This window comes from Phoca vitulina, unplaced genomic scaffold (assembly GCF_004348235.1).
Source record: "Phoca vitulina isolate PV1807 unplaced genomic scaffold, GSC_HSeal_1.0 scaffold10, whole genome shotgun sequence".
NCBI classification, from domain to species: domain Eukaryota; kingdom Metazoa; phylum Chordata; class Mammalia; order Carnivora; family Phocidae; genus Phoca; species Phoca vitulina.
In genome coordinates this window covers 34200485-34221058 of record NW_022589713.1, presented here as the reverse complement: position 1 = coordinate 34221058, position 20574 = coordinate 34200485, and the positions used below count along the sequence as shown (strand labels likewise).

Genomic DNA, 20574 nt, shown 5'->3' with positions numbered 1-20574 from the left:
TTGCGTTCACCCTCAGTTTCCTTTGTTAGAAGGTATGAGGGTTGAACTGGGAAAACTTTAAGAGATTCCCTGTACCAAAATTCTGTGAAGGTGAACAACCATGAAGATTACCCAAGACGGGCAGTCAGCCAGAACCATTTAGCACACCTCCCAGCGGATTGGCCATTTATTCCCCCACAGTAACACTGTGTTTCATTGGAGGACCTGGGGTATGCTTAAAACAACAGTTAAGCCTATTAGATTCCTAACTATGTAATGCCTCAAAACCAGAAAGAATAAAATAATAGACTTCTTTTTTTTAAGATTTTATTTATTGGAGAGAGAGCACAAGCGGGGAGGGACAGGGAGAAAGAATCTGAAGCCGACTCCACATTGAATGCAGAGCCCAACACGGGGCTCGATCCCATGTCTGCGAGACCAGGACCTGAGCCGAAACCAGGATTCAGAGCCACCCAGGAGCCCCTGGACTACTTCTTCTTCTTTTTTTTTTTTTTTAACTTTGAACTACTTACTTATTTATTTGAATGTGTTTATTTGATATAGTTGACATACAATGTTACTTTAGTTTCAAGTGTACAACATAGTGATTTAACTTCTCTGTACTATGCTATGCTCACCAGGAGTGTAGCTACCATCTGTCACCTTACAACACTATTACTTTTGGAGAAAAATGACTCACAAATTTGTCTCAGGAGTCTGGACCATGAGATGTGCTGCCTGCGATGCTGGGACCCACGAAGATTTTAAGTGCAGGTCAGCTCTCTCCAGTGCCACCAGTTGGAGAATAAGAGGTGCCCAGGGCCCTGTGCTACATCTGTATTTGGACTCCCCCGTTTCTTTTCATAACATTTTGAAAGGTAGCTTTCACAATAGTATCTGCTCATGGCTCACTTTAGCTAATAAAAAGCAAACGGGTTTTATGTCATGCCTTCCTCTAAACCCGAACTCTGCCACATCCCACTTAAAAATGACTCCCATTTTCTCTTTTGACTTAGGGGGTCAGCCAACAGAATCATCTGGCTTCTTCAGAATTCATATGGGTTGTGTAGGGTCAGAACTTCCGGAGTGCACAGTATCATAGTGCCTTCTCCCCTGTGGTTCCATTTTCCCCTCTCCCCGCCCTTTTCTCTCCTGCTGATTTAGTCTGCGTGCTACAGACCCTCCTTAGTATCTGCTCCTTGACCATTTGCATTGTATTTGTGCTTCAGACTTATCTGTTGTGATCACCTTTCCTTTTGTTGGTGACCCTTTATGTCCCTGCTGAGCACAGCTCCAACCTTGCTATTCTGGGCCTCCCTAGAATCATGCCTACTTGAGCACTGGCTTAGTGGAAGCATATCTTCTTGGGTATCTCTCAGAGGCGAACTCTCATTCTGGCAGCAAGAGGGGAATCTAACACGCAGATTACAGCCCAGCAAGAAGTTTGCTCCGATCTATGCCTTTCACCATTTTGCTGAAGAACCTGACTCTACAGCCTTTTAACTGTGCATGACAACGATATAGATAGCCTGTCTTGTACTTTACATTGATTCCAGAAGGTTCTGGTGCATGACCATTGGTTGAGCTGGAACACTGGCGCCCAGTGGAGAAGGCAAATAAAAGGCAGTGCTTCAGCTCCATACACCTGTATTCCCCTGTTGGGTATGGACAAACGTCTGCTAGCTAAGGAGTTCACTGTGCATTCTCTTCCTTCTCCCAAGGACCCCCTCCACCTGGACCAGCTACGGGCTATGTTCCTCCCCATATTTTATTCTAAACATTTTTGTGCAAGATTAGATGAACTCATGCTTTTAAGAACCAAAGGATGTTAAAGAAGGAAAGAAATTTAAAAATAACCTAGTCGAGCTTCTACATTTTATAAAGGGAATCAAAAGGCCAAAGGGAAAAAGAGCCCCTGACTGACTGGGGATAAAGGCAGAGGCTAGAATTCAAGTCTGCCAACTCCCAAGTCCAGTGCAATTTTCAGAACACCATCTGACTTAAGTCTCCATGTCCTGAGTAATTGACCCATCGTTAGCTGCTACTTCAGTTCCTTTGCAGACCCTTGCAAGAATTGCATGGATGCTAGCAATGTTTCTATTAAGCCCCAGCTGGAAGGGCTGGGAAGTATCTAATTTCTAGCCAGCTTAAGTAATGGCATTACAGATAGATGCTCATAATGTTAGCACCCAAGACTGCAGATTCACTTGATTAAATGGCAACATGGATCCCTTTACATTCTTGTTATTTTGATAATTAGATGGGATTTCCTCTCTGACCTGACACTTGTATTTCGTTTTTAACGTGAGTCAGACAGTGAGTAATTCATTGTAGTGTTGCAGAGCAAACTATGCCTGTAGCTCATTAAAATGTGTTTAAAGTTTAATAAAATTTTACTCCATTCAGTAATAAACCTGGTTAAGTGTCTGGCATGTCATACATGCTTTTAATGGCCTGTTTGCTTTTCAGAGATGTGAAGCAAGAGAAATTATTAAAAACAAAGACGTAAGATAGCCTTAGTTGCAGTTTTAAAATTTTTCCCATTTTCAACAGAACCATCTGTTACCTTCTATGTTTCCAAAATATAAAATGCTGATCTATATGATCACATTTTTTAAAATATTTCTTTTCCACTTCCCAATCTGAGTAAATACCACCCATTTGTAAGAAGTTAAATAGCATTGTTTAATTCTTCAATGCTCAAATATGTTTGATGTTGCAAGAAAGAAAGACAAATTAATTGTTTGGGGAGAAGATAATTCAGAAAAAGACAAACAAGGAAGTATGACTGGACAGTTTGCAAAGATCTGCCTTTGCAAATTGTCCAGTCATACTCTGCATGTAAAGTGGGGTGCTCACCCACAGCCCTTTTTCCTGGGCTTCTCTATGCTACTCTCATGCTTGGCTGAATACATCATCAAGTGTATTTTTGGTTTTGTTTTTCTAGAATCACTGTAGGATGCTTTAATTTCCTGACTCCCCCCACATCTTTCAGAATGTATGTCCTTTGCATCTCACTGATGTTGGCGGAGTCCACTAATCTTCCTCAGTACTTTGTAAATAATTGCCTCGTTGTCTCTAAGGTTGAATATCATTGTGGAGAAATCTTAAGCTAGCCAAAATTATTGCCTTTCTAGGGACGTTCTTTTTCTTCTTAGTTGACTGAAAAATTATTTTCTTAACCTTCAAGTTCATGACTTAACTAAGATATGGCTAGTGGTCCAACATTCTTTATCAGTTTTTTTTTTCCTGGAACATTGCATGTCCCTCTGATCTGCAGTTTGAAGTCTTCTTTCATTTCAGGAAAAGTTTCCAATATTCCATTCCTTTTCTGTTACATTTCTCGTCTCTGGAAGCACCAATTATCCCTATGTTCTATTGTCTTTGTTCTCTGCCTCTATCCACTTATCCAACTGCTATAAACTGTCTCTTCCCTCTCCACTGACTATTTTATGAGGTCTTTCTACTTGTCATTATTTTAGTTTTATACCCTTTTGTTTCAATATTTCTATTTCTATCATGGCGCCATTTTGGTTCTCAGTTTGTTTTCTAAGCTATTCATCTCCCTTTTAATTACTCTAGTCTTTTATAAATTTGTTTTAATATCTTGTTTAATATCTTATAAATTGAGTACTTAAAGAAAATTTTCTTATTTTTCATGGGCTATAGCTTCCTCATAGACTAAACTGTTCTCTCTCCCTTTCTCTATCTCTATCTCTCTATCTCCCTCCATCCTTCTATAAGAGGGCACATCCTTGTTTATGCTTGTTCGTGCCAGACTTTCTTTTTTACTCTAGTAGAGTGTAGGTGAATTTTTCTCGACATTTTCCCCATATCATCTCAAAATCCTTTGTCTTCTTTTCTGAGTACAGTTTGTGGGATGACTGTTGGATTCCAACCTCTTTTTATTTGTTTATTTACTTATTTATTTATTTGAGAGAGAGAGGTTGCATGAGCAAGGGGGAGGGGTAGAGGGAGAGGGAGAAGCAGAATTCCCACTGAGCAGGGAGCCCAATGCAGGACTCAATCCTAGGACCCTGAGATCGTGACCTGAGCCAAAGACAGACACTTAACCAACTGAGCCACGGAGGTGCCCCTCCACCCTCTTTTTCGCTAACCTCTTTTTCGAAGCAAGAAAATTCAAATAAGGAAACACCAGCATAGCAGGTTGCCTTTTCTTGGAACCTGGGCTTAGCTTCCTCTTCTAAATCCCATTAGATGTCCCAAACCTGGGTCTCCTCCACCAAATGCAATGGACTCCATGGTTGTGCACTGCAGCTCTTTCTCCAATCTGGATCAGAGCCCTGCCTCTGCCAACATCCCATGACCATACACTGAGCTACTATTTTCTAAGGTGTTTTTCTTGACTTTTCCCAGGGCTACCTCTTCACCTCCCTCAGATCACTACCTTCTGAGTCTAAAGATATCATTAGAGTTTTTCTGGATTCAGTCCATTCACCTTCCTTCCTCTGTACTGTCACAGAGGAGAGAAGTAGAGTTACAGTGTTTCAGGCCAGCTACCTCTAATTCTGTGACCAATACTTTTTAAGATGAGGATATGAAGTTATACACCTTTCTTTGCTTTGTGGTTGCTGGCAATATTTTGTTTGGGTTTGTTTTAATATATAATTTTGTTCATTTATAAGTATTTAAGGAGGGAGACTCCATGATCCAACTTTATACAATGATATTTTCTCTCTGTCATCTCAAAAACCACATCAGCGTCTATACAAAAATATAGCACTACACAGATTTTGAAAAATTTAAATGAAGATTAAGACTTCCATGTCAAATATTTAATTTCATTATTGATTTTATGATTATAAAAGGATGCATTCTTTAAGAAATGAATACAGAAAAGTATTATAAAAAATACATAGACATTCTCATATCATTTTGGTGTGTTTTCTTTTAGTATTTTATGTATCTGTGTATAGTTTTAAAAATTGGATTCATACTTCATATATGGCTTTTATTTGGTGGCTTGTTTTGCTTCTAACAGTACACTATGAGCACTTGACATAGCCTTAAATATTCTTTGAAAAAAAATTAATCATGTGGAGGCATGCTGATATATTCAAATAGTCCCCTATTGTTGCATATTTATGCTATTTATACTTTTTGTTAACATTAATGCTGGGGAACACCTTTCTACATAAATCCTTGGATGTATTTCCTTTAAAACATGTTAGTACTAATCATTATAGGGAAAAGTTTTCAATTAGCAATAATCGCGCCTCGGATAAACCTCATTGGCTACGATACTGCCACTGCGCAAAGCTGAATAGTACTAATCATTATAAACCTTGGTTATTATTATACAGTGCTATAGAGAGATAAAGAGACATCCTGTACCAGATTAACTCTTGGGACATAAAATTTTTAATAAATTTAGTTGGATGTATCATAGTGCTTTTTCCTCATAAAGTCAAGGTCTAAAATCATGTGAATTCTGATGAATTATTTAATGAAAGCTACTCAGGCATTTTCTAAACTCTTTTCATTGTTTTCAAAAAGTACCACTTTACTGCCTTGATCAATGCCCTCTGGCTTTTTCCACAGAGTTCAGAGTAGCATAGTGATTCAGCACACAAACTCTGGGGTCAAAAAGACCTGGGATCTAACTCCAATTGTGTGACTTGTATAATCTGATGCTCCCTCCACTCCTCCCTCTTTGTCTCCTTCTTTATGTTCCAATGACACTGACCTTCTTTCTGTCTCTCAAGCAGGCCAAGATCTTTTCCAACTTGGCTCTTGCTATTCCTTCAAATGTAACACTCTTGGCCCAGTCTACTCATGGCTGACCCTTTCTCCTTCAAGGGTTCATTCTCTGCTCAGCAAATGTTCTCATTAACTTTCCCCTCAAGTCATTCTCTGTTCCATTACTCTGTTTTATTTTCTTCATCGTACTTCTCATTACTTAAAAGTATCTTAATAGTGGCTCTAAAAGTAATAATAATAATAAAATAATGACTCTGATTAATGTTATTATTAGCTTACCTCAGCACCCATAATTCCCTTCCTCCCACCTACAGCTCTGGTGCCATTCTGCTGGGAGGGCGACTGCCCTCTTGTGGACTTTTAGGATAGTGCTACTAGAAGCGCAAAGACTAGTAGTTTCACTTTTTGTAACCACAGGACTTGTTGTTTTGGGGGGTTCGTCAACTGTCAAATATTTGAGGCTTACTGATTTTCAGGTAGCTGATTAAGTGTTTAATCTACCTGAAACAGGAATGACCTAAAATGTGAGATCACCTTGTTTGTAATAATAGTGGTCTCTAAGTTCATGAGTGTTTTCTCAATACCAACCAATGTGCTAAGGGATTTTCATATATTTTCTCATTTAGCTTAAGCATTGTCCACTGAGAAAACAAGGTGATAATTTGAGACATATAAAGAAAGCTTTCCTAAACTTCTAAATAAAGCTGATTCTCTCTACGTCCAAGTTTGTCTGTGACTTTTCAGGGGAGAAAAATGAAAAGATGGAATATAGGGGTTTTTTTAAGCACCAAAATGGCCGGAATTCTTGACTCAACTCTGACCCTAATTATTGTGCGTCACTTAGAGATTTATTTGTCTTCTCTAGACCTTAGTTTCCTCAGGTTGAGAGTCCTTCCAAGTGTGAAATGATTTTAGGAAGACCCAGGAATCTAATAATTATGCTTGGCCAATGCCAAGGTGAGACAAAAACATCATTTCTTCCTCCTTCCCGGGACTGGTGGCTCCAAAATCCTAAGAACTAAGACATCATTTTGCAACAGAGTTACTTCTTTAAAGCTTCTAGAGGTAATCCTTAACTTATGAATAATAGATATGTTCTAAATGTAATTAATAATAATAATAATAATAATAGTTATGTTCTAAATGTAATTAACTATGTATTAATGTAATTATCTACACCTAATTCAACAGAAAATTACTCTGTAAATATTTATTGAGTAGCCACTCTGCCCTGGTGCTTGTATGGAGGAAATATCAGCAAAAAGATCTAACTGTTACCCCAATCCTCATGAAATCTACTATCTAGTGTATCATGAAGTTATCCCCAGGGTCATCTTCCAAAATCACTGGGAAGTAAGATGCCAAAATTTAAATGCTAGGAAATTGGATATATTTGTTACATTATGCACATTGATGGTATCATAATATAGGTAGTAAAACATCTATTTTGGGCCTGACAAGTTTCCTTTCAACCTCTTATTAGCTGTGTGATCTTGAGGAAGCCAGCTTACCTCTCTGCACATCTGCCCCCTCACTTGATAAACAGAGATAATGCTCCCTAATTTGCAGGGGTTTTGTAAGGATTAAATAAGATAATGTGTACAAAGGGTCCGGCGTACACGCTCAATATATGGCAGCTGCTGAGTGAAAAAGAACAGGAAGAGAGAAAGGAAAATTGGAAGCAGTCCAGGAACCAAGTTGAGATTGGCAGAAAGCCAAAAATGGCAAAGTTTCTTAATGTTGTTGTATATAAAGGGCTGGAAGTCATAAAAAAGCTGAAGAGTAATATCATTTTCTATTATGTCTGAAACTAAAAATGGAATGCTTTGCCCCTCTATATTATACTAATTAATTACCATTGCCTTTCAGGTCTGGGCCCAGATACTCTAGAAAACATGTGCAGTTTTAACTCACCATCTAAATTGGCTAAAAATAGATTTGCAAGAAAATAAATTCTACAAATAAATATGTCAAAACACTGCTATGTGCCCAGCACTGTTGAAGGCACTGGAGATAGAAGAATGAACAAAATAGGGGGGAAATCCTATCCTCATGGAATTTACAATCTAGTGGGGGAGAAATAGGTAATAAGTGATATAAAGAAGTAAATCAGGTAGTATATGAAAAGGTGAAAAGCTCTCTATGGAGAGAAAGAAGGAAAGTGAAGTGGGGGATATAACTTCAAATAGATGGTTAAGTAAAATATTGAAAAGGTAACATTTGAGCAAAGACTTGAAAAAAGTGGGAGTAAGATCTTTAAGAATATACTATTTGGGGGAGCAACTTTCCAGCAGGGGCTTGTTCAAAGACCCTGAGGGAGAAGCAAGGCTGGTACTTCTGGGAAACAGCAAGGAGGTTGGTTAGCCTGGAGTGGAGGAAGTGAGGAAGAGTGGCTGATGAAATTGGGGTCATGAGGGACTTTGGTTATCCAGAGTGTGGTAGACCATTGCAGGGTTTCTGCAGAGGGGCAAAATGAACTGACATATAATTCAACCAGTGGAGTCATGTGACATAATTTATGTTTTAAAAAGATCACCTCTGGCTGCTTTTTGAGAATTAAATGTTGGGGACAGGAACAAATAAAAGCAGGAAGACCAGGCTACTATAATGATCCAGGTGGAGATGATGATAGTAACTATGGAGGTGAGAAGAATATTTTGATTCTGAGTCATTTAGAATCATCATTTATGGTGATGAGAAAGACAAAGGGTGCAACAAACAAGTTTGTTTGAGGTAACTTGGGGGGGGCATGGGAAAGGTATATGATCTAGTTTCAGACCTGTCAAGTTTAAGATGTCCATTAGTGTACACAATTAGATATGCAAAGAGAGTTCTGGGCTGCAAATAGACATTTGAGGACTATCAGCATATGGATGGTATTTAAAGCCAGAGACAGAACAAGATTACCAAGGGAGTGAGTACAAATAAAGAAGATGTCCAAGGAGTAAGTTCTGGGAGCATCTCAATGGGTAGAGGAAAAAGTACCAGGAAAGAGGGAAAGGAAAAATCAGGAAAGTATCTTATCCCAGAGAGCCATAGAAGAAAGTGTTTCAAAGAGGAGGTAGTAAACAGCTGTGTCAACTGCTGCTGATAGATCAAATAAAATGAGACTTCAAATTGACCAGAGGATTTAGTGATTTGGGGTATCAAGGGTTACATTGACTAGGACAATTTTGTGGGACTGATAGAGGCCAAGGCTGATTAGAGAAAATGGCAGAGAGGAATTGAAATCAGGGAGTATGGACAGCTCTTTGTTGCAAAAAGGAGCAGAGAAATGGAGGGGAAGTTGAAGAGTAAAGCAGAGTCCAGAGAGATATATTTTTTAAGATCCAAGAAATAACAACAAGTTTATTAGTCAATGGGTTGACCCAAAAAAGAAGGGACAAGTGATGAGGCAGGAAGGAAAAGGGAGAATTGATGGAGCAATGTTCCTGAGCAGAAGGGCTAGAGATGGAATGCACAGGCAGGAAGGTTGACCCTAGTTAGGATGATAGCACAGAGTCTACTGCCATGGTCCCCAAAATGTGGTCCCAGGCCCATAGCATCAGCATCACTTGAGAATTACTAGAAATGCAAATCCTTGGGCCTTTCCCCAAACATCCTGATTCAGAAACTTTGGGGTTGAGGCCAACTAATCTTTTTTAACAAGCTCTCCTTGTGATTCTGATGCACAGTGAAGTCTGAGAACCACTAGTCTATAGTAACGGAATATATAGGTACAGATGATGGTCAGGAAGTAGATTTGGCCCTGGGAGCATGGGAAATTCTCTCTGGTTGCTTCTAGTTTCTCAGGGACATAGGAAGAAAGGACATTAGCTAAGAGGGAGGATTAGGGAGAAGTTGTTGGAGATTTGATGGAATAGGAAAGGTTTGAAATAGTTGTCTAGGAGAGTGGGAGAGTGAACGATCCAGGGAATAGAGTGTGTGTTGGAGAACATTAAGTGCTCACGTGAGGCTCGTGGTCACGTGTCTACGCTGAGACAGTCAATTTGATTGTGTCTTTTCTCCAGCCATGTCTACCTGGAGTTGATAAAGATATAAGAGAAATCTACAAGAGGAATAAATGAATAGAATGACTATTATACGTAGAAGCTTTATAGGTAAATATTGCTTTCCAGCATAGAAACTGCACTATTTCCTAAAGACCAACTTACGTGTTATTCTTGACATCCAAAGTCCAGCCTGGAGGCCTGACCTAAGAGCAAACTGGTGAAAGAGTCATGTCTGCAATCTTGCCATCACCTCACAGCTGATTAGTCTTAGGTGCTACATCTGGCAAGGCCTGCCTGACTAGTGTGTGCACCCACAGAGTGCCCAGAAAAACTGCTTCTTCATTTTCTCCCCTGGGCACCATATTTTCCTTTTTTGAACAAAATTATTATTTAAACAAAAACTTGCCAATCTCGAGAAAGACCACATTTTGTATGATTCTGTTGATGTGAAATGTCCAGAATGGGCAAATCCATAGAGACAGACGGTAGATTAGTGGTTGATTGGAGCAGGGAGAAATGGGAGACAGAGAAGTGACAGAGAAAGGGTAAGATGTTTCTTTTTGAGGTGATGAAAATGTTCTGGAATTGACTGTGATGATAATTGCATGTATCTGTGAATATCCTATAATCTATCGAAGTGTACACTTTATATGGGTAAATTGTATGTTTAGGAGTTACATCTCAGGAAAGCACTTTAAAAAAAACTTGCACACCTACACATTTTATTACTTATTTTTATGGATGAACATCAAGGACTTGTTAATGAAAATTAACTAAATCATTTAAACCTGTAACGGAATTCTTTTGCACCTGTTTTAAAACAAATAGAAGAGCTTCCTTCAAATGCTGAGAACTTTCTGATATGTTAAAAAAAAAAAAAAAAAAGCCTTCTAGTCTCTGATATGGAAAGTAACTTCCAGGAGTTAAGCTATTTTTCCTTCCAAAAAAAAAAAAGAAAGAAAAGTAAGAAGGAACAACAATTCCCGCTCTGTAGTGCACTGTTGTAAAAAACTTAGACTCAAGCTGCTATTAATTCTACTTTTCAAGGCTAGATCCTCTCTGAACGATCAAAACAAATGCTCTGGGAGTCTTAAGGTGATACAGATCTCTTTCGTTCCTAAATGGTATATGCCGTTAAGAAAAAAGTTCATTTCTGCCTTCCATCAGCTTCATTTAACAGTGTCCTTTGTCTTGCATTATCTCTTTTGCTCTAAGCTTAGGGAAGCCCACTCCTTTTTATACCATCATTGAAATGAGCAACTTGCTCCTGTTTTAAAGCATGCTGGCACTTATTTACCTCATGTTCCTGGTGATTTAAAGTGACTCCATGGGGTGCCTGGGTGGCTCAGTCAGTTGGCCAATCTGACTCTTGATTTCAGCTCAGGTCATGATCTCAGGACAGTGAGATTGAGCCTGGGCTCCGCACTCAGTGGGGAGTCTGCTTGAGATTCTCTCCATCCCTCTCCCTCCACCTTTCCTCCTGCTCTCGTGCACACGCTCTCTCTAAATAAATGTTTTAAATCTTTAAAAAAATAAATAAAGTGACTCCTTAACCATTCACCTTGGCCAATTTGTCTTTGTATAGGAAGAGTCCTAACACCACATAGTCCTGTCTTCCAGTATCCGAAAATAAATTCAGAGGGCATCTGATCATTCACCCTCAATTTTTTGATAGATATTTATGGAAGTTATTGGATACTCATTGAGCAGCCTAGGACTCTGCAGGCAGAGCACGAAGGAAGCGTCTGGAGGCCAAGTTAGCTTTTCTGCCAGTGGCTCTGTGACCTTGGGCAAGCCACTTAATTTTCCATATCCACATCTAAAAATAAGGAGCTGGATCCAGCATCTCTGGAGTTCTTTCTAATGCTAACCTCTAGAAAAGGCAGTGAACAGAGAGGTGAAAAGCTGGGGCCCCCGAGTCAGAATGACCTGGTTGGAATTCTGGGTTTGCTACTTACTAGTAACCTGGTTCTAATTCTTTAGCGTCTCCATCGGCCAGTTACCTCCTGTCAAACAAGAGAAGAGAGTCAGACCTGCTGCTCAGGTCCAGCCTCTAAGTTACTGATCACGGGGCTGGCCATCACGTGGAGGCTAAGAGTGTCTGTATGCAACTCAACACAAAAGCAAAAGAGATGGCGCCGAACACATTTTTAGTCTAACATATGTGAGATTGATAGCCAGAGAGTACAAAGCAACAGTCCAGAAAAGGCTTGGACAACACACAAGAGCACGTGAGTTTCAGGCGGCTGAGTTCAGGGCCTGGGCTGTTGGTTGGGAGAAAATGTAAGCTGAAGCTATACTTGTTTGTTTCTTTCCTTCCTCCCCTCTGGCTCTCCCGAGCTTATTTTGGTTTGAAACCAGGCCCACCCAGGGGAGCTAACCGAGCAGCTGATCCTTCAGGCTTTTCCTGTCTCCGAGCCTCAGACTGGCGGGACCCTCCCGCCCCGTTGGCCCTCAGGCGTCGCTTGCATTGCTGGGTGCCCTGCTTGAGTTTTCCAGCTTCCCCCAAATGATTTCTAGGCCCCGGTCTTGGTGCCTAAGCCTGCTGCTAGAATCCTGCCTTTCACCTTCTCTTCCTTCCTCTCTGTTCTGTTCAAAAAAACACTTCTCCAAGCCCGTGGTAAATAATTCATTACAAAGAGAGGGTTGTGTTTATTTGATCTCAGAAAGCTACCGACGTGGTTCTTCACGCAGTCAGTTCCTTGTTGGCGCCCTGGCTGGTTGGGAAGTGTTGCTCCGGGTTGGAGGTGCCAAACCACATTGCTGCCGAGTTGTCCGAGCTGAAGCTGCAGCAACAGCTGCTGAATGTCGGGCTCAGCTCGAACTCCCCAGGCTCGATCCCAGCTGGGAGATTGCCCCATGTGTGCCCAACCACGTACCTTCGCTTGCTTTGCCTCTGCACTCAGTGCATTACAGAACTCACTGCACGTCAGTTGCACAAAGTGCTTTGTTCTTGGGCCAAATTAAGAACGAACATTTCCCAATAAAAGAAACAGGAGTATCCTACTGTTTAGATCAGGGGTCAGCAAACCATAACAGAGGGCTGAATCCAGCCCACTGCCTGTCTTCATAAATAAAGTTTTATTGGACGATGTTCATTCACTTATGCATTTTCTGTGGCTGTTTTCACACCACGTGGTGTGCTGGAGTAGTTGCAGAAGAGACTGACTGGCCCCAACAGCCGGAAATATTTACTATCTGGCCCCACTCAGATAAAGGGTGCCAACCCCTGATTCAGATGTAGAGACACAAGACATGATAGATCCATTGAATATAGCTGAATAAATTATCTAGATTTCTTGTTTCCTGTGAAGCATGTATTTTCCTATAGATTTTATAAAGATCTATTTCATTTTTAAATTAAAACCAAAGGTAACAATAGAAAAATCTTGATAAGCTATGAAGGTCTCTCTATGAATGTCGAGGCTACTCATGGTAGTTTAGGACTAGAAAGAGACCTTAGGTCGCATCTAATCTGATCTCGTCATTTTGATGTGATGTGGGCCAGGCGTGAATGGTCAAGAAAGAATTCTTGAGATGTTTTGGGTGCAAAAAGGTGTTTTTGTTAAAGCATGGGGGCACTACCCATGGGCAGAAAGAGCTGCACTGGGACTGTGAGGAGCTGTGGATTATATAATTTTAAGCTGGGAGGGGTAGAGACAAAAGTTGCCAAAAGGATTTTCAGATGTTAAAGAAGACTTACAGCATCCTGGAGGTCTGGCTATGGTCAAGCTAAGGTTGTTATATGCCTCTTTTCTCCTCTCCTCTCTCTCTCTCTCCCCCTCCCTCCCTCCCTCTCTCATATATTGCATCCTTCTTAACAGTTTTTAAACATGTTCACATCTCTTATTTAAAAAAAAAAAAATGCCTGGGGTGCCTGGGTGGCTCAGTCGGTTAAGCATCTGCCTTTCAGCTCAGGTCATGATCCCAGGGGCCTGGGATCGAGTCCCGCATCAGGCTCCCTGCTCAGCGGGGAGTCTGCTTCTCCCTCAGCTGCTCCCCCTGCTTGTGCTCTCTGTTTCTCTCTCTATCTGACAAATAAATAAATAAAATATTTTTTTAAAAAGTAAAAAAAAAGAAAATGCCTATCATCCACATATCCCCTGCGGCTAACTCCCAATGATTTCTTCTCTCATCTGCAGCCAAACTTCTCAAAAGTGTCAGCAATGTGCACTCTGGGTCCTCATCTCCCACTTTCTTCAACCTGATCTGTCTGGTTTTGAGTCCCCTCTTACCAAGCAAATAACACTCATTAAGTTCATTGATGACCTTCATGTCATTAAATCCAGTGAACATTTTCCAGACCTCATCTTACGTGACCTCTCGGCAGCATTCAACACCACTGATCACTCTCTCCTTCCTGACATGATGCTCTTCCCTTAGATTCCATGACCCAAAACTCTCCAGGATTTCTCTGTATCCCACAGACCCTCTCCACTGGCTCACTAGCTGCTCAGATTCCCACAGGAGAATGCCAAGTCAATGCCTTCAGTGACCATTTATTTATACGCAAATGTATAACTGACTGACTCTGACTCTTTCAACACAAATGGTCACAGCAATTTTTGAAAGGCAAATCTAATCATTTCCACTTCCTCTACTTAAGAGCCTTCAGACTATACTAATTTAGGATAAATATAAAATTATGTCCATGACCTGAAAGGCTCTGCCTGGCTAGCCTCCTGTCTGCCTCCCCAGCCCCATCTCATCCCATGCTCCCTACCCTCGCTCCTCAGCCTGCAAGGGCCTTCTGTCACCCCTTACCTGGGCCAGGCTCTCTCCCCTCTCAGAGAATGAGGCTATGCATACTCTATCCCTATGCTTGGGATTGCCATTCTGTCCCCCTTCACCAGGGCAACCCCTACTCACACTTTGATCTCATCCCTGGGGGCACTTCCAGGAATCTCATCCCACTCATCATTTCTTCTAAGACTTCCTTGACTAAGTCAAAGCCTGCATTTTAGTCTGTCCCTTATAACACTTAACAGAGCTATATTCTACCTTGAATTGCATAATTAACTTGATTAGTGTCTGTTCTAACCCCAAAGGCAGTAAGCTCCATAAGGACAGATACCATGTATTATTTCTGTTTCATACTGTGTGCCTAGAAGTGGGTAATCAGTGTAGGTACTCAAATATTTCATGAGAGAATATAGTGAGGAAGGAAAGGGGAGAGAGAGTGGGTGAATAGATAGATGGACAGACAGTTATGACATCTTTGATCTTAGATATTGTGCTTTAGCATAGGTTCTAGGCCTACAGGATGAACATTGTGCAGATTTTCCATTAACTAAGAGCAAAGGAAGCATAAGCACTTGACAACAATGGGATCGCTGCAGTCAATATCTTGGTTGACATCTCCATACCACTTTCACACTCTTCCCAGGGACACTCGATTTCTATGGGAATATAATAATAATAACAAGTGCAGTGTGTGTTTCTTAACTACCGCAGATATTTCTAAAATGCAAACTTGTGGCTTCTGATTCATACATGTTGTTAGGGAGGAAAATCCAAGCTGTCACAGGCTCGTAAAAACTCTGTATTCTTCTTCACTGTGATTCTACATGACTAATGTCATTAGCCAACCACAGAAACTAAGCCATTGGTCATAGGAAAATAAAAATGGTGTATGTGCTGGTTGTGTTTGGCACAGAGCCTTTGTTTGGGCGGATATGGATGCCAAGGATCCCTAGAATGAACGGCCTCATAGCATGCAGTCGGGTCCAAAGAACTGAGCTCTTATTGAAACAAAACAACGCCCTATAACAATCAACTGAATCCAAATTATTGAGCATTTTCCTAAATGCCTGTGAAACTGGAACCCTTGTGTTGACTCCTACACACTTAAGTGCCATCCTCTTCAATAGTGACCTTAGAAGGGAACATATTTATTTTAGTGACACTGCCCTTACTCTAAATTATTTACAACTCCTCTTTGGGACTGCCTTCAAAGGCAAGAGTATATTATTAAATGTATCCTCAGTCTTTTGAGAGTAAATTTGATTTTTAGAAAAACCCAATGTTATAAAGAATCAAGTCTGGTGAATAAAGTTAGGAATCAAGCTGAGTAATAGCATTTGGTCCAAATAAGATTTAAATCCAAAATGATACAGATTTTCTTATATGAGGAACCAAAAAAAAAAAAAAAAATGGATCTAAAGAGCCCACTGGTTCTCAATGAGGAGTTCCAGAAATGTTTGCAGAAATGGAAAACATGCATATCTTCATCAGATGACAGGGCTTACAAGTTCTGATGTGTTTGTTTTAAAACTCAATCTCATTTCTTTAGAGATTTGAACTGGCCATCCCCCAGGCCAGCCTTGGCCAGCTACATGTGTTTTATTTGGACGATGCGATGATTTTCTTTAAAAATTGAGTCGAGATTTAAAAATCAAGAGATTTCAAGTACAAATTTGGATTTCTGATGTCCTCCAGAAAATCTGAAGTTCTGGCAAAATTATTCCCACAACACTACAGGACAGTCTGCTCCTGGATGAGCATTCCTGCTGCTTCCTTTGTAAAGAAAACAGCCAGGCCTGCATCCCTCACTCCCATTATCATCTGACCTGACCTCACTAATGATGGCTGCATGCCCGCTTCACGGTTTAATGTTCGATAGGACATTTGCTTGTTTAATTGCCTGTGCCATCTCTCTCTAGATTGAAAGCTGATGAAGGAGGGGATTTTTTCCCTGTGTTTGTTCACTGCCATATCCCAGAGCTCACACTGATACGTATCCGCTGAATGAATGAATGTCTAGCCCCTGTGGGCACTTGCATTTACAACTCCTCCTTTAAAGTCACACTTAATAAACAAGAAGATTTTAGATATAAAATCAAGAACACTTTATTTCTGTCATGTTGTTGCATTTAGTCTTCACAACAATTTTGTAAAGTATGCATTACCTCTGAATTTTCCCGCAAGTTTTTCTACCTTTCTACAGTATTCATTTCATTGTATTGTATCATCTCATTCTTTTGGATACTAAATTCTGCACATAGTTCAGAATCTAAAGGGTAATAACAAGACTACAGTGAAGTCTCCCTCCAACCCCCATCCCTTAATCATCAAGGCCAGCAATGGTGCTCATTTCTTGGGTGTCCTGTCCATGCATAGATATCCTTTGTAGACACACCTATATATTCTTTCTCTTTGTGTTCATAGACGTCTCATACCATATACACCATTATGCACTTTGCTTTTCTCATTTAACAATATTTCTTTTTTTTTAAGATTTTATATATTTATTTGAAAGAGAGAGCATGCGAGCATGCAAGTGGGGGGACAGGCAAAGGGAGAGGGAGACAGAAAATCCCAAGCAGACACCCTGCTAAGCAAGGAGCCCAATGTAGGGCTTGATCCCACAACCCTGAGATCATGACCTGAGCAGAAATCAAGAGTCAGCCAGTTAACCAACTGAGCCACCAAGGCGTCCCTAACAGTACTTCTTAAAGTTTATTCAATATCAACTCATAAGGAGTTCCATCATTCTTTTTTTACACTCATATAGCATTCTATTGGGTGACCATCAGATCCTTTACTTACCTGGTCCCTATTGATGGATATTGATGTTTTTACATATCTCCTTTTATAGGTGTTCAAGATATGGGTGTTACAGGAGTTTAAAAAGTAAGATTGTGGTAGTTTCTATATTTTGCACCATAGTTAGAAAGTCTCCCCATTTTAAAGCTATGAAAGAATTCTCACACGGTTTTTTTCTATGACTTTCATTTGTTACATTTAAATCTTTCCTATACTTGGCATTTAACCAAGTTATAAAGTATAAGGTATGAGTTATAGATTCAACATTGACTTTTGGTCCTAGGTGGTTTATTGGTTGCCCCAACTCCATGACTTGAATAAGTCAGCTTTTATCATATTCTCAGTTTCAATATAGTGATATTTCTAAACTTTATTTTCTTTATTTTCTGAACTTCTATTCTGTTCCATTGATCTGTCATCTATTCATGTAGTAATATTGCATTGTTTCAATCATGAAGGCATGATAGTATGTTTTAATATGTGATAGGGCTAATTCCCCCTCATTTTTCTTTCCCAAATTTTGCACATATCTAATATTATGTCAAGATAATATTCATATAGTCTTGCTTCTCTGTGGGTTTTTAATTTGTCAGGAACAAGCAATGAATATCATCACATTCCATTTTGGTATCCTTCAAGATCAAATACTTTTTTACTCAGTGAACTTAGCAATTTTAGTGCTCCTCATACTAAGCCATCCTTGCTTTCCTGGAAATACTCCATTTAATCTGATCTGTTGTTCTTTTGATTAATTCCCAAGAGTTATTTACTGATTTTTCCATCAATATAAATAAGTCATCAGGGCAGATTCCTTTTTTTTATGCTGTCTTTTTTATATTTTTGATATCATATCATACTGGTTTCACAAAAATCATTGGGAATGTTTTTTTTTCTTTGTGCTTTCAGAAAGTTTACATAGCTTTTTTTTTTTTTTTTTGTCTATGAAATAATCCATACATGAAATCATCTGGATTTGGTACTTTCAGGGAAGGGTAGGGTAATTCTTTGACAGTGTCTAATTTTTTCTGTGATTACTAGTCTGTATGGACTTGTCTTTTATTTGGTTCTTTATATTTTTTAAGAAAATGAATTAATCAAGGTTTTCAACTTACTTGCACAAAGTTATTCAAAGTCATCTATTATAATTGTCCTAATTCTCAGATCTGTAACTAATTCCTTTTTCTATTCCTAATTTTGTGAATTACTATTTCTCTCTGTCTTTAATTAGGTCAGTTGATACTTCACCTATTTATTGTTTTGTCTTTGTTTTTTCCTAAGAGTTAACTTTTGGATATCTTTCTTCATAGTCATGTTACTGTATTTTCTAACTCAATAAGCTTTCTGACTTCTTTCAGCTTTTCTTTACTCTGAGTTCTTTTTCTAACATACTTAGTGTTAAATACATGATGTATTTGGGGGTTTTCTTCCAACTTTATTGAGGTATGATTTATAAATAAAAATTATATATATGTGGGTTGTAAATGATTTTAAGGTGTGCAATGTTATGACTTAATAGATGTATATGCTATGGAATTATTACCACAATCAAGTTAATTAACATACCTATCACCTCATATGGTTATCGTGTGTGTGTGTGTGTGTGTGTATCTATGGCGAGAACACTTATGATCTACTCTCTTAGCAAACTTCAAGTGTACAATACAGTATTATTAACTATAATCACCATGCTTATACCTCAAGGAAAATGAAAAAGAATAAACTAAGGTCGGGCGCCTGGGTGGCTCAGTTGGTTAAGCGACTGCCTTCGGCTCAGGTCATGATCCTGGAGTCCCTGGATCGAGTCCCGCATCGGGCTCCCTGCTCAGCAGGGAGTCTGCTTCTCCCTCTGACCCTCCCCCCTCTCATGTACTCGCTCTCTCTCATTCTCTCTCTCTGAAATAAATAAATAAAATCTTTAAAAAAAAAAAAAGAATAAACTAAGGTCAAAGTTAGCAGAAAGAAAGAAATGATAAAGAGAAGAGCAGAAATAAATGAAGTAGAGACTAAAAAGACAATAGCGGGGTGCCTGGGTGGCTCAGTTGGTTGGGCACCCGACTCTTGATTTCAGCTCAGGTCATGATCTTAGGGCCAGGGGATCAAGCCCTGCATCAGGCTCTGTGCTCAGTGCACAGTCTGTTTGTCCCTGTCCCTCTGCCCCTCCCACTGCTTGTGTGCTCTCTCTCTCGCTCTCTCTCTCTCTAAAATAAATAAATAAAATCTTTTTAAAAAGACAATAGAAATATCATCAAAACCAAGAGTTGATTTTTTTGAAAGATAAAATTGTCAGAACTATAAGTAGATTAACCAAAAGTTTATAGCAAAAGGTATAAAGTTAAGTTGTTTCTTTGAGATTTTTCTTTTTTCTTAATGGAGCTATCACTCTAAACTTCTCTCTTAGAACTGCTTTTGCTACAGCCCATAAGTTTTTGATATGTTGTATTTCCATTTTTGCTTATCTCAAGGTACTTTTTGATTTCCCTTTTGATTTCTTCTTTGATTAATTGGTTGTTCAGGAGCATATTGTTTAATTTCCACATTGTTGAGAGATTTTCTCCCATGATTTCTTGTCTGGGTGATCTATCCATTGATGAAAGTGGAGATTAAAGTCCCCTATTGTTATTATATTGCTGTTCATTTCTTTCTTTCTTCAATTCTGTTCAATTTACTTTATATATTTAGGTGTTCCAATATTGGGTGCATATATATTTGTAGTTGTTATATCCTCTTGATGAGTTGAGTTTTTTAGGGGAGGACTTTCTTGGTTTTCAAGCATTTGCAGTTTTTCGTTTTGTATGTGTCTGCTTTTCTTTTTCTTTTTTAAAACTTTTAACTTGATTATGTTGTGGAAACATTATTTTGCCTCAAATATTTCAACTTTGGGCAAGATTATCACATATTGGTCACATTTTATAATTATTTGGGTTTCTTTCTATTATTCTGTAATTATTAGGTTTTTCAGGTATAAAATTTCATAATAATGCTAGATTAATGTTATTAATAATATTCTGATATTCTTTCTTGTTTTATACTTAATCTTTCAAAGAATGCAAGGTGTGTTAAAGTCTTCAACTACTGTTGTGTTTCCATTTATTTTGCCCTGAACTTTCTGCAGTTTTTAACTTCATATATTTCAATGCTATGTTACTTGAAGCCTAAAGATTCATGATGGTTATATTTTCTACCAGATAAATAATTTTAAGGCAGATGGAGACTGAAACTTTGGACCAACAGGTGGTTAATACTACCCCCCAATTTATTGAAACAAATCTCAAAACCAAAGACTTTTCAAGAGTCCAAGGGGTTGGTGACAGGTGTACCTGTGAATGAGCCAAGGACA

At 39.2% G+C, this 20574-nt stretch overlaps 1 protein-coding gene and 1 non-coding gene across 2 annotated transcripts in view; one reads left to right on the top strand and one right to left on the bottom strand.

Moving 5' to 3' along the window:
* Positions 1 to 20574, top strand: part of THRB (thyroid hormone receptor beta) — a 210695-nt gene that overhangs the window by 65249 nt on the left and 124872 nt on the right. The gene's annotated exons all lie outside the window — the stretch shown is intronic.
* LOC116635340 lies at positions 5118 to 5261 on the bottom strand. Its single transcript, XR_004300136.1, has one exon. It is a non-coding gene; the product is annotated as a U4 spliceosomal RNA (small nuclear RNA).